General features: G+C 44.4%; 1 protein-coding gene across 1 annotated transcript in view; it reads left to right on the top strand.

Moving 5' to 3' along the window:
• The first annotated feature begins 509 nt into the window (after positions 1–509).
• Positions 510–14,395, top strand: part of ASIP (agouti signaling protein) — a 51,959-nt gene continuing 38,073 nt past the window's right edge. Inside the window, exon 1 of the mRNA XM_026656836.1 lies at positions 510–590. The gene's annotated coding sequence lies outside the window, so the exon portion shown is untranslated. The remainder of the gene's footprint in view (positions 591–14,395) is intronic.

The raw sequence follows: 14,395 nt of genomic DNA, 5'->3' as shown, positions 1-14,395 counted from the left end.
ACTAATTAGTCAGTAAAGCTACTTGAGATCTCTGTGCAAATGATTCTGCTCAAGTGGATTATTAATAACCCAGAGGACAGGAGTCTTCTTATTCCTTTCCTTTCAGCTGTTATTAGCTGCCAACGGTAAAGGCAAAACATCTTCTAAATAGAAGAAGCCATCAAGACCACCGTTGTTGTTTTTCTTTCTGAAATGCAGCTGACCAATGGAGCACTAGGTTACATTTTCCATGGACAAAAGAAAAGGGGCATTGTTCCAGCTATTTCCTCTTTAAGAGCGGTGCTGCACTACGTCTTCTAGATCGCACCTATGCGAAGCAGATGTCTGAACATAGTACATGTCTGTACAACAAACTTCAGAACCCTACAAGATGAAGTCAGCAGTTCCATTCTTGATGTGGTTGTTTGAGAGGGAGGGGGCTGAAAAATCACTCTTTTTGAGGTACCGCCCCTGCCAGTACGTCTGGGGTATAAGTAAGATCACTCACATCTTTAATTCACTGATTGAACCTTAGCTGTTGACTTACAAGCAGAGAGAGGGGAATTGGATTATTAACGGCAGTACATAGGACCAAAGGTTCTGAAAGAAAGGTACGTAGCAAATATGTTTGGCATTTCAATTTGATTAATCAGCTGAGCAAATGGTTCATCCAGAATATCAAAAAACTGCTCTCCCCGGCTGCAATCAGATGGAGCGCACAGCACCAAGACACCCCCCAATATAGCAGCATCTCCCTCTGCAGCTTTGTACTTCATTCTTTTTTTAACAAAAGATAAATATACGGCAGGGCCATAAAATATAAACTTGCTCTGAAGTTTCAGTTATGTGAGAGGATAAATCATAGTGAAATCTCCTGCAATGACAAAAGCCAGAGCTTCCAGACAAGCCGCTACACTTCTGACATGCTCCTCACATTTTTTTGAGCTGAACTCAATTTTTCATGATGCTGATCAAGCAAAAGAGCCAAGCAAAATGTTCCTCACCGACTCACCTGTGGGGAGTAATGTTTTTGACAGGCAAGTGGATATTTTGACTGCACCGTGAAGTGTTTGCAAGGCTAGCTTAAAATGAGAGGTGGTCTTGAGTTGCTCCAGCCGGCGCTTGGGATACAGCATGCATTTGCTGAACAAGTCAGACCAAAATCAGAAAGGGCAGAGAAATGACGTTTTACACCCAATTTAACTATCTCACAAGTAACGGTGTTTGTCAGCTAAAAGGCAAACTGTGATTCAGCTGCTCCCAGTTTTATGAGATCAAAACTGAGCAGGTTAACGGAGAGGGCAAATGTTGGTTTAATGACAACATTCATTTCTGAGAACCTCTGGGATGGGATGGGCAACTGGTTTTCCCTCCTGTTTTTGAACTACCAGCCTGTTTCTGAAAATGTAGAGAGCTGTGATTTGTGTGCATCCTTTGTAATTGTAGAGAGCTGTGAGTTTTGTCTCCTACTGGCCGCTAGCATTCTTAAGTTAGATGGGGAAAAGAGACATTTTTTGATGAGTGAAGGAGAATGAACTCTGCTTTTCTGATTCAGGAGTCTCTAACTTTAAATATACTCGATAGTTTTCATAGCTGTTTTCAATATTCTCCTTATCTCTTTTCAAGCACCAGCAGCACTTTTATAAATATTGTACAAGGTATTAGTTCAAATTTAAACAAGAGGTATTTTTATGAAGTACATAATATTCTTAAACAAACTGATTTCACTAACAAGGACCAGACCTTCTCTATTTCTCTCTCCTTTTTGGCATGTGGGAAAATTAACAATATATTAGGAGATTAGACCAACAGTTTGCCTTTCAAGTGACTTTGAGCCTTTCATTTTATTGAAGGAAAAAATTAAACAAGACATTATCCAAGTATCCAAAAGAGGCTGGATTTCTCCTCAGAGAGATAGTGGGAGATACCGATAGCTCTCCAGTGTGTGTTGTAAATGGAAAGAAGCTGGTTTACTTGAATATTATTGCATATTTTAAAGGGGTTCTTGTGTTAATTACAAAATATCTGTATTTGTCCACTTAAACATCCTACCAGTTTGAAAGATTCAAGATTCCAGGGGTAGTGCCTGTTTTAAGGCTAGGGAGTCTCTCTCGAAACATGTTGAATCTTTAAAAACGTAAGCACATTTTTAAGTCTCGCCCATGTAGACACCGTACGGAAAACTAGATATTTGTTTAAACGGCTGGTTTTCTATTAATGGAACAGGGTGATAACTATCATTAATATTTTTCACTTCAATTAAAAAACAGATTAATATGAGAATTTAATATTACATTTTCATCCTCAGTGGTCCCAAAGCAGTTTAAAACGGCTGATTTATATGCAATCTATGCAGTGCACAAATGTGGAATAAGAGGGGCACAATCCTGCAGCATATATAAATTAGCCAGCGATTACAAGTGTGCTAGCTGCTTCACAGAACATAGAAGGTGCTTGCCTCAGATGAGCTTATAGTCTAATGGTGTGTCTACAGTGCAATCAGGAGGCATGACTGCAGCCCGTGTAGACATAAGTGAGCTAGCTTTGATTGAGCTAGCTTGCTAAAAATAGCGGTGTAGCAACAGCAGCAGGGGTGGATGCATGGGCTAGCCATGTGAGGTGTGGTCCCAGGATTCAGGGCAGGATGGTATTCAGACCGCTAGCCTGTTCCACTGCCTGTGCCACCGTGGTTATACTGCTATTTTTCATGAGCTAGCTTGATCGAAGGTAGCTTGGGTCTGCCTAGACATGCTGCAATCATACCTCCTGACTGCAGTGTAGACATATCCTAAGAGTCCAATCCTGAAAGCAGGCACATGAGTCACTTTACACACAAGTAGTCGCATTGAAGTCAACCGGACTTCCACTGGACTCCTCGTATGACCCATTAAAATTGGGTTGGATTTTATTTTCAGTTCCTTAATCTGCCAGCAGAAAATTCTGCCTCATATAGCCCCTGTCCCAGTCATCTGATATCTACTATATCTCTATTTGATGACCACTCTGTGTGTATTTCTTTTTGCAGAAGAATAAAGAGCTCAAACTGCAAAACAAAAATGAATGTCACATGTGTGGACATGTGTCATGAGTGGAAACTCTGAAAGATAGGGCAATCGGTAAAAAATAATAAGGCCAGGTGGTTGAAAGACAAACTCAATCATTTTGATCTGCTCCAGGAGGTGAAAGGCAATCCACTTTATAAATTTCACAGTAGTAAAAAGGCATGAGAAAAGCTATGATAATCACAACTCTAGCGTCAGTCTCATTCGACCAGCTGAACGTTACATCCATAAAACTTTTTGCTGCATGAACAAAGCCGTAAATCTGGAACTGCCATGCAGCCACATGTGAATTTTACAGACACTGGCTGAAGCTAATGAAATCTTTAGTTTTTGGTTTCTTTTTTAAGTTTGATTATGATAAACTACTAATGATCAGGCTTTTACAGCCACATAAGTACAAACAGAGATTGCCACCGCACAGAATTAGTATTACTTTACCAAAATATAATGCCATCATTTACAGTTTTTCCCTCAAAAACTAAATCAGACCAAGATCAATTGTGTGGATCATACACATCACTATGTCCCAGAGAGATAGTCTTGCCCTAAATAGCATGTAGCAAAAGGGATTACAAAGACGTTAGCTTTCAGTGAGTGCACTACTTGGAAACGTGAAAGTGACGGCTCTTTGTCTTTAGAAATGAGGAGGTATTGAAGTGACCTTATTAGAAACCTGGAAAATTATGAAAGGGGATTAATGATCCCGTGGTGATTTTTTGAATGCTGAAGGGTTCAAAACTGGCAGGATACTGCAGTATAAATCTAACAGAAGCACTAATTTGGGAATTGTACATGTTTTCTACCAGCCGCACAGATGGGTTTTCTTACATATTTAGAAATGTGTCTCTTGCCCATTGCTGTCAGAGCAGCACAATTACATGACAAGGAAAACAATAATGCTATAAAATGCACATAAAATCAACCCCAATATTACCAGCACGGCATCGCTGTGTGATGAGAAATATTTTTCCAGCCATTGACCCCAAAACCAAAAGCCAGAGTGAATAGCTGTGTCTTGCACTGCATCTTCAAAGCTGCAAAACTCTGGCTCTGCAAAAGTCAATTTCATAACCCGGGCCTCCCTCTGCCCTCCAACAATGCTCTGCCATAAACACCCAGGGATAAAACACTGTGAAGAGACAGCAAGAGTATTCCAGCCAGTTGTTACGGCTGTGACTATAAACATAGCTCCATTGATGCTAAAAAGGACTATGGCCATTTTTTCTGTGCAATTTCTTACAAGCTCCTAGGGTATGTCTACACTGCAAATTAAGGTGTGACTGTAACAGAGGTAGGCATACCCACACTAGCTTTAATTTAGCTAACATGAGTAACCACAGCAGTAAAGATGTGGCGGCATGGCTTTCAGCATAGGCTAGCAACCTGAGTACATACCCAGAGTCCCCTGCGGGCTTGAACAGGGATGGCTAGCCCATGCTCAAACCTGTGCCATCACGTCTAGACTAAAGCTAGGGTAGGTATGTCTCCGCTGCCAATTAAGGTGCAAGTGGAATAGGCACAGTTGTACGACTATTACACCTTAATTAGCAGTGCAGACATGCCCTTAGAGATGGTTTCTCTTCTATGGAAATCGTAATTAAATGCACATCTGCATGTTTCTGCACACGCACAGACACCTGCCAAACTGAAGCTGCCAACTCTTACACACATAAAATAGGGTTCACTTAACTGGTACAAGCTGTGAGAGATTCTTTGTTTTTCTGCTTTCTCCATTGTTGGTATTAGTGACGCGTGTATCTCCAAACAATTAAAAGGTTTGTTTCCGATGAGCCCCCTCTCCAAGAATTCACATTTCTCTGAACCTTACCTTCTTGGACCTGATGCAGCACTTCACTACTCCAGTTTTTTGCCAGGATAATTCCATCATATTAACTGAAGGAATAGCTCCAATCTAAAACTGCAGTAATGTAGTGGTGAATCAGTCCCAAATGTGGTTTCAACGCTGGGCAGGTAATTAGTGTTCTTGTAGGATTTCCGGCAAGTCCATTTCTATAGGAACACAGGAATTGCCAGATTGATTCTAAAAGAGGATGAAGGTGTCAGGCAAAAGAGGTTCTTATTTTTCCCAGTCTACTTTTCCCATCCTTTCTCTACACTGTGGCCTAGTCCTTGGACAAAGACACCAAGCAAACAGCACTGATTCCCCTAGCACTGAGCAGCGAGGTCTGATCCTGCTCAAGTGCATGCTAAAGGATTGACCTCTCATCATTCAAATCGTTCCTTAAAACAAACTTCTTTTGTAATGCCTACCAATGCTAATGCACCAAAGCAACAGGGCTCAATCCCGTTCCCATTTAAATCAGTGGCGGTTTTGTATTTGGTTTCACCAGGAGCAAAACTGTGACCATGGTGCACCAGAGACAGAGATGGGCTCTGTTTTAAGACTAGACTGTCTTTTAGCTATGCAAGGGCACTTTGAGTCTGAAGGTACTGTCGGTCTAATTTAGCTTGTAGATGACTGGGCATAGGGGCTCTTTCTCTTCGTCTATAGCTATGTCCACAACAGGAGAAAAAGATGTGTTTTCAACATATGTTAGCTAACACATGGTAAACCTTTTGTGTAGACAAGGCAATTTGCATTTAATATGTGCTATCAACCCTAGGTTCCCTCATAGGGTTTATCTCAACCAACGAAGGTCAGGTCTACACTAGAAGCACTACATCAGCTCAGCTGCACTGCTGTAGCATGCCTGGTGAAGATGCTCTGTGCCGGCAGGAGAGCGTCTCCTGCTAACATAGCAGCAGTGTGGACAGCGCTTAGATTGGTGTCACTTGCGTTGCTCGGGGGGGGGGGAGTGGGAGGGAAACCTTTTTCACACCCCTGAGCGATGTAAGTCAGATTGACGTAAGCGGTAGTGTAGACCGGCTCTCAACTGAAACTGCCTTGTCTACACTAGAATTTTAACAAACAAGCTAACATGTTTTAGCTAATATTAGAGCTGTTGATTAATCACAGTTAACTCACACGATTAACTCAAAAAAATTTACTGCGATTAAAAAACCTAATTGCGATTAATCACACTGTTAAACAATAGAATACCAATTTAAATTTATTAAATATTTTTTGATGTTTTTCTACATTTTCAAATATATTGATTTCTATTACAACACAGAATACAAAGTATACACTGCTCACTTTATATTATTTTATTACAAATATTTGCACTGTAAAAATGATAAACAAAAGAAATAGTATTTTTCAATTCACTCATACAAGTACTGTAGTGCAATCTCTTTATCGTCAAAGTGTAACTTACAAATGTAGATTTTTGTTGTTGTTACATAACTGCACTCAAAACCAAAACAATGTAAAACTTTAGAGCCTACAAGTCTACTCAGTCTTACTTCGAGTTCAGCCAATTGCTAAGACAAACCAAGTTTGCTTACATTTACAGGAGATACTCCTGACTGCTTCTTATTTACAGTGTCACCTGAAAGTGAGAACAGGCGTTCGCATGGCACTTTTGTAGCCGATGTTGCAAGGTATTTATGTGCCACATATGCTAAACATTCATATGCCCCTTCATGCTTCGGCCACCATTCCAGAGGACATGCTTCCATGCTGATGATGCTCATTAAAAAAAACAATGAATTAAATAAATTTGTGACTGAACTCCTTGGGGGAGAATTGTCTGTCTCCTGTTCTGTTTTACCCGCATTCTGCCATATATTTCATGTTATAGCAGTCGCGGATGATGACCCAGCGAATGTTCGTTTTAAGAACACTTTCACAGCAGATTTGACAAAATGCAAAGACGGTACCAATGCGAGATTTCTAAGGATAGATACAGCACTCGACCCATGGTTTAAGAATCTGAAGTGCCTTCCAAAATCTGAGAGGGACGAAGTGTGGAGAATGCTTTCAGAAGTCTAAAAAGAGCAACACTCCGATGCAGAAACTATAGAACAGGAACCACCAAAAAAGAAAATCAACCTTCTGCTGGTGGTGTCTGACTCAGATGATGAAAATGAACATGCGTTGGTCCACTCTGCTTTGGATCATTATCAAGCAGAACCCGTCATCCGCATGGATGCATGTCCTCTGGAACGGTGGTTGAAGCATGAAGGGACAGATGAATCTTTAGCACAACTGGAACGTAAATATCTTGCAATGCCGGCTACAATAGTGCCATGCGAACGCTTGTTCTCACTTTCAGGTGACATTGTAAAAAAGATGTGGGCAGCATTATCTCCTGCAAATTGTAACCAAACTTGTTTGTCTGAGCGATTGGCTGAACCTGAAATAGGAGTGAGTGGACTTGTAGGTTCTAAAGTTTTACATTGTTTTATTTTTGAATGCAGTTATTTTTTGTACATAATTCTACATTTGTGAGTTCAGCTTTCACTATAAAGAGCTTGCACTACAGTACTTGTATTAGGTGAATTGAAATATACAGGTTTCTTTTTTTTTTTACAGTGCAAATATTTGTAATCAAAAATAAAGTGAGCACTGCACACTTTGTATTCTGTGTTGTAAATGAAATTAATATATTTGAAAACGTAGAAAACATCCAAAAATATTAAATAAATGGTATTCTACTATTGTTTAACAGTGCAATTAATTGCACAATTAATCGCAATTTTTTTAATCGCGCAATTAATCACAATTAATTTTCTTAATCACTTGACAGCCCTAGCTAATATGTTAAAAAAACACCTTTTATCCAAGTGAAGACAAGTTCTGTGATTCGTGCAGCTCCAAACAGACTACCAGCACTCAATAAATAACAATAACTCCCAAACTAAAATCTTTCTTAAAATTAACTTCTGGTTGAAAGTGTTTTTTCACTACCCATTGAGTCCAGCTACCAACGCCATCCCACTACGCCATCTAATCATGGACCAGATTGGCCTCTTTTTTACCCTGATGCAACTGCAGCGAAGTCAATGAGGATGGAACTGAAAGAAGACTTTGGCCCCGTGTATCCATGAGAAGCAACTATTCTTGGAGTAATGAGAGGTGGTTACAAAACAGGATCTCTAGCTTGTAGAATCTCCAGCTAACATTATGCACGACTAATGCACAAACAGAAAACACAACGAGTAAGAATAACATAACTAGAAAAGGATCCAAGGTGTTCCCTTCTTTGATCAGGTATTTATTGTAGTCTCCCAGATGTGTGAGCTTCCAAAATGTTCCACCCTCTTTATCTGTGGGGAGAACAAACTCCTGTCCCAAGTGTACCTGGAGAAAGCAATGTATGTGTGTGTGTGTGGGGGGGGTGCACAGTGCATTGTGTGAACCAGGGAGTAAGAAATAGAGTCTGAGTCATATGGGGGGGGGGGGGGAGAGTGGTATAAATGATGCGGATGAGTGAAGAAGAGAGAAAGAAGGACTGATGGAGAAGAGAAGAGAGAAAAAAGCAAGGGTTGATGGGGAGGCAAGATAGTAAACAAGACTGAAAAAGAGAGGAAGGGGAAATAACAGGATGGAGGGAGAGAGAGAATGAAGTACAGAAAAAAATATACTGCAGAAAAATAAAAATTGTGGGACAGAACAGAAAAAGAGGGAAGAAAAGTTAAACCAAGATATGGAGATAGTGGAAAGAAAAGAGGAACAAAGGGAAACAAAAGGGGAAGAGAAAGAAGAACAAACACAAAGATATTGTGTGTTTTTAAACATACGACATAATACGGAAAATAACACCAGTGCATGCACCAGACACCGACAAAGTAAAACATGGGTGGGGTCAAACGGAGGAGGAGGGACACACATCCTGAACATTGCATAGCGCAGCTAAATACCGAGGGAGGGTGCTGCAAATGCTGCCCGGCCAACCTGCCTCTTCTACGGCTATCCCAGCTTGCTTTGCAAGGGGACTGCTGAGTTTTATTCCTGAGATACATAAAGGAGCAAGCCTCTGTCTTTTTTTAAAAGCCCCCTGAGAAATTCCAGAATGGATTAGAAATTCCGTATAACCCTGAGATAAAAACTCTGTGCAGCAGTGCATTGGGAATCCAACTGTGATTCCAAGCCTTTGTAGTACCTTTCTGAGGAGGGAAGATCCATTACTTGTGACGTCCATGTGGCCATGAATCCTCTGCATTTAGGTTACCTTCCACTCTGTCCACTCCTTCAGCCATATCCCAGCATGCCGTTTCATTTTGACCTTTTAAACAAACACACTTTAAAATACTATTTCAATGGTAAATTGTTGTTACTTCAAATCACCGCCCACTTACCCCACAGAAAAATCCAAACAGTTAGTTACTTTAAGTTATCGGCATCATATTATGTCTTATTTCCTCCCAGCATCAAATGCTGTCCAGCTAACCTGAGGCAGGAAGTACAAATGTCTTTCTGCTGAGGTAATAGGGTTGGTGCTTCTCCAGATCCAGTCTTGGAGGCCATGACTGAGGGAAAGACAGCCATTCAAATGCACATTGGGTAGGAGACTTCCTTTTTCTGTGTAAGGAGAATGGGTTCTCGTGCAGTACAGCCAGGTTCTGCAGCCCATCACTCAGGGTATGTCTACACTACAGGATTAATCCGAATTTAGATAATTCGAATTTGGGAAACAGGTTGTATAAATTCGATTGTGTGCGGCCACACTAAGCACATTAATTCGGTTTTTAACCACATTAATTCGGTGGTGTGCGGCCACACTACCCCATTACTTTAACCACAGTAATTCGGTGGTGTGCGGCCACACTAACCCTAATTCGAATTAACAAAATCGATTTAGGCGCTACTCCGCTCGTCGAGGTGGAGTACAGAAATCGATTTTAAGTGCCCTTTAATTCGAATTAACTGGCTCTCTAGTGTGGACGGGTGAAGGGTTAATTCGGATTAATGCAGCTAAATCCGAATTAAAGTCGTAGTGTAGACCAGGCCTCAATCTTGCAGGACTTGGGCTGGAAGATTTTTGCCAGCATAAACCCAGCTGCAGTGTCCCCTCTCCCAGGCTGGCCACAGGGGACCAGTGCAGCCCTAAAATTCAGTAGGCCTAACAAGAAAGGGGACGTGGTGAGGGCAGCCAAGCAATGTGCTCATTCGATGAACAACCAATGCTGCCGGTGATGAAAAACCCGTGAGGGGTACAGCACCAGGGGTTGAGTTGAGGCAGCATGGTGTAATTTAAATCTCCCTGAAACAGCTTTGATGCAGATGAGCGAAGAAAGGAGAGGACTGACTGAGAAGAGAAGAGAGATGAAAGCCAGACCTGGTGGGGAGGCGAGACACAAACAAGACTGAAAAAGAGAGGAAGGGGAAAGAACGGGATGGAGGGAAAGAGAATGAAGTACAGAAAAAATATATATTACAGAAACTTCACGAGGAGTTTTGCCTGTGTTGGCCCCTAATAAAGTATTACAGTAACGTCCTCTCGCTTAACGTTGTTTCGATCTTACGTCCCTGCTCAATTACAGAACATGCTTCATTTAAAGTTGTGCACTGCTTCGCTATAACGTCTTTTGGCTGCATGCTTTGTCCACAGCTGGCAGCCCCCCTATCAGTTCCCCTATGCCCCCTCCCAAGCACCTTCTGCCCGCCGGCAGACCCCACAGATCAGCGCCTTCTCCCTCCTCCCCCCGGCAATCAGCTGGCTTGCGGCGTTCAGGGGGGAGGGGGGAGGAGCGAAGACTCGGTGCGCAGGCTCCCCCTCCCTTCCCTGCCTCCTGAATGCCGCAAGCCAGCTGATTGCCCCGGGCAGGAGGCAGGGGAGGGATGGGGGAGGAGCGAGGACACGGCATGCGGAGTAAAGGGGGAGAAGGGGGGGAAGAAGAGGCGGGTTAAGGGTGGGGGCTTGGGAGAAGGGGTGGCGTGGGTGGGCCGAGGGTTGAGCCCCCCACCCCTGGTGCTTGCAGAGTAGGGGAAGCTGCCGCTGCTGCTGCGCAATGTGCTTCTCCTAGCCTACAGCACCTTCAGCCTCCTTGCCAGCCTCATTGTCTCCAGTGCCAGTGGGCTGTGCCTGTATGGGGTAAGGCGGGGGCACCTCCCAACTATGGTACTGTACTGTATGGCAAAAAAAATTTTCCCTGGAACCTAACCCCTCCCATTTACATTCATTCTTATGGGGAAATTGGATTGGCTTAACATCGTTTCACTTAAAGTTGCATTTTTCAGGAACATAACTACAACGTTAAGTGAGGAGTTACTGTGCGTTTTGACTGGTAGACTCATGTCAGGATAGCACTGTGATTCTGCTGAAGGGAGGAGGATGCAAGGGACATAGTGGGAAAATCCATGGACTGCTGTGAACTACATCAGTGGTTCTCAAACTAGGGCCGCCGGTTGTTCAGGGAAAGCCCCGGCGGGCCGGGCCAGTTTGTTTACCTGCCGCGTCCGCAGGTTCGGCCAATGGCAACTCCCACTGGCCGCGGTTCGCCGCTCCAGGCCAATGGGGGCTGCAGGAAGCAGCGCGGGCCGAGGTCCTAAGGCCTGCTGCAGTGCACTTCATACAGGGAAAGGTGTGATGGGAGTGGGCTAGAGGCATGGCCAGGAGTTCTGTGAATTACATGGATCTGCTGCGCCACCTATGGAGAGCAGTTGCAGCCTCCAGCCACTGCTCTGCTCCTACCCTGCAGTGGTGTGTTGCAGGCAGGGCCGGCTCCAGGCACCAGCTTCTGAAGCAGGTGCTTGGGGCGGCCGTTCCGGACAGGGGCGGCAGTTCCAGCTATTCGGCGGCAATTCGGCGGATGGTCCCTCACTCCGCCTGGGAGTGAAGGACCTCCCGCCGAATTGCCGCCGCAGATCGCGATCGCGGCTTTTTTTAGATCGCGATCGCGGCTTTTTTTTTTTTTGGTTTTGGCTGCTTGGGGCGGCCAAAACCCTGGAGCCGGCCCTGGTTGCAGGACAGTTTCACATCAGTTACTGTAAGCTGCAGAAGAAATTCTCTTCCTTAACCTGGCGCACACATTGCTGAACATATGGTCGTTTACGGCATCTATGTTGCTCTAAATATCAAAAAACTGCCAGGACAGGAATGGACTCCCAACCAGGCTTAGCAGAATCCGGGAATCAACTGAGTTCTCAGCATTATGCGCTTTTGATCTTGGGTTTCAGCAAATGTGAAGCGCCTCTTAGAAACAATGAAGACTTCATGCAATAGCAGTTCAGAGCAAGTCATGGAGGGTTCTCCCTCCATACCACTAAAAAAATGCAATTTATGGAAACAGAGTAATTCCTCCCCTGGATGAGGCTTTTATTGTTCATATTAATTACTAATATAGTTAAGAATATAAAGATTTTCTTCATAGCTCTGGGTTGTGAGCCAGATACACTGGCACATTCTGCCTGCTTTCAGCCACTTTGCCACCATAAAACAACAAAGCCACAATCTTACCCCACTGAAGGCAATGGGAGTTTTACCAGATTTAAATGTGTGCAGGATCAGATACCAAGAACATACTGGTGAACCTGAACAACTGGTTATATTTTAGCTGTTAGTCTAAATCAGCTTTATAGTCTAATTATGATAAAGGATTCCCTTATTTCAGCTCATTCTTTAGAATTTTGGGTAACATTTTCAAAAGCATCTAAGTGATTTAGGAGCCTCATGCCAAAGTCATTTTTGAAATGTCACTTGGGCACCTATGTGCTTTTGCAAATTTTACTCTTTGTCTATTGTTAGCCCCAATTTAGTGCATTTCTAAGGAACCTTTTGCTTCTTGCTGCAGGGGTCTTTTGAAAATGAGATGTTGCAATTTTCCATATTTGCTTTTGTTTAATTCTTGTATTTATTTTCCTTAGTTTATTTAAATAAGTCAAGGTCTTGAAAAAACTACTTACAGAATTTTTTTACATCCCTTTCAGTAAGTGAACAATGTGCCATGCAGAGCTAAATTTTCAGGCACTTTAGTGTTGCAAATGCATCCCTAATTTGTGCACATAATCAGAGTGCTTCTTAAAAACAGAAACAAACTGACTGTGCAAACTGGGTAAGTGTCTGCATTTGCACAGCAATCTGGTAATTTTTGTGTGCAGTTGCAGTGATGTGGCAGATGACAGAACAAGGAGCAATGGTCTCAAGTTGCAGTGGGGGAGGTCTAGGTTGGATATTAGGAAACACTATTTCACTAGGAGGGTGGTGAAGCACTGGAATGCGTTACCTAGGGAGGTGGTGGAATCTCCTTCCTTGGAGGTTTTTAAGGCCCGGCTTGACAAAGCCCTGGCTGGGATGATTTAGTTGGGAATTGGCGAAGAAAAAAGAAAAAAAGAAAAAAAGCTGTGATCGGCGGCATTTCAACGGCAGCTCTACTGCGCTGCTTCATTCTTTGGCAGCCCCTTCCCATTGGCCGCCCCAAGCACCTGCTTCCTGCGCTGGTGCCTGGAGCCGGCCCTGGAATCATAGAATCATAGAATATCAGGGTTGGAAGGGACCTCAGAAGGTCATCTAGTCCAACCCCCTGCTCAAAGCAGGACCTAATCCCCAACTAAATCATCCCAGCCAGGGCTTTGTCAAGCCTGCCCTTAAAAACCTCTAAGGAAGGAGATTCCACCACTATGGCTATGATAAAGGGAAATTAGACAATTTGCTAGAGAGGCCCAGGCTGGCATGCCTTACTGCCATTATGAAATGGAATCTGTAAATAAAAAATATGGAAGTAAAAGAAGTCAGACCCTTTCCTGAGTATTTCTGACATGGTGTAGGGAGCCAGGGTGGCTGCCCTCCGAACCGGAGGTAAAAGGGCCTTTCTCTCAGCCGGAGTGGGCGGGGCCAGCCCAAGCTAGCTCCACCCCCCGGAAGGGGAGGGGTGGAACAGGAAGTATAGAGGGCGGGGCCCTTAGCTCAGTCAGGGCAGCACCAAGGAGGGAGGCAGACGCAGACCGCGGGCTGCTCCCTTCAGATCCTGCTGCCGCGCCAGGGGAGGCCCTGGACCAGTGGAAACCGCACCGGGAGGACGGACTGGGGCTGCCAGGACTGCCCGCTGCCGAGTACGCAGGGGAACTGGAGGAGCCGGAGTGGGAGCTGGAGCTGCCAGCAGCCAAGGACTGGGGGGAGCTGGAGGAGCCTGAGGGGGAGCTGGAGCTGCCAAGAGCGGACTACCCCGACGCACTGACGGGATCAGAGGGATCCGGACGAGCGATCGGGTAGGAAGTAGCCCAGGGACAAAGCTGCACAGTGGTGAGTCTGTATCACGGAGGGACCCCGCTGATCCAGTGGCGGGACCCTCGTCCTGCCACCGTCAGGGCCCTGGGCTGGAACGCAGTGGTGTAGGGTGGGCCTGCGTTCCCCTACCCGGCCGAGCCACGCCGGGACCTTTGCCGGCGCTCCCCTGCTTGAGGGGCGCGCAACTGACCTTTACCGGCGCTCCCTTGCCTGAGGGGCGCGCTACTGACCATTACCGGCGCTCCCCTGCCTGAGGGGCGCGCTACTGACCTTTGCCGGCGC

Source organism: Terrapene carolina, unplaced genomic scaffold, assembly GCF_002925995.2.
Source record: "Terrapene carolina triunguis isolate 2854851 unplaced genomic scaffold, T_m_triunguis-2.0 Scaffold233, whole genome shotgun sequence".
Taxonomy (NCBI): Eukaryota; Metazoa; Chordata; order Testudines; family Emydidae; genus Terrapene; species Terrapene triunguis.
The sequence above is the reverse complement of the archived record's forward strand: the minus strand, read 5'-3'. Positions and strand labels throughout refer to the sequence as shown.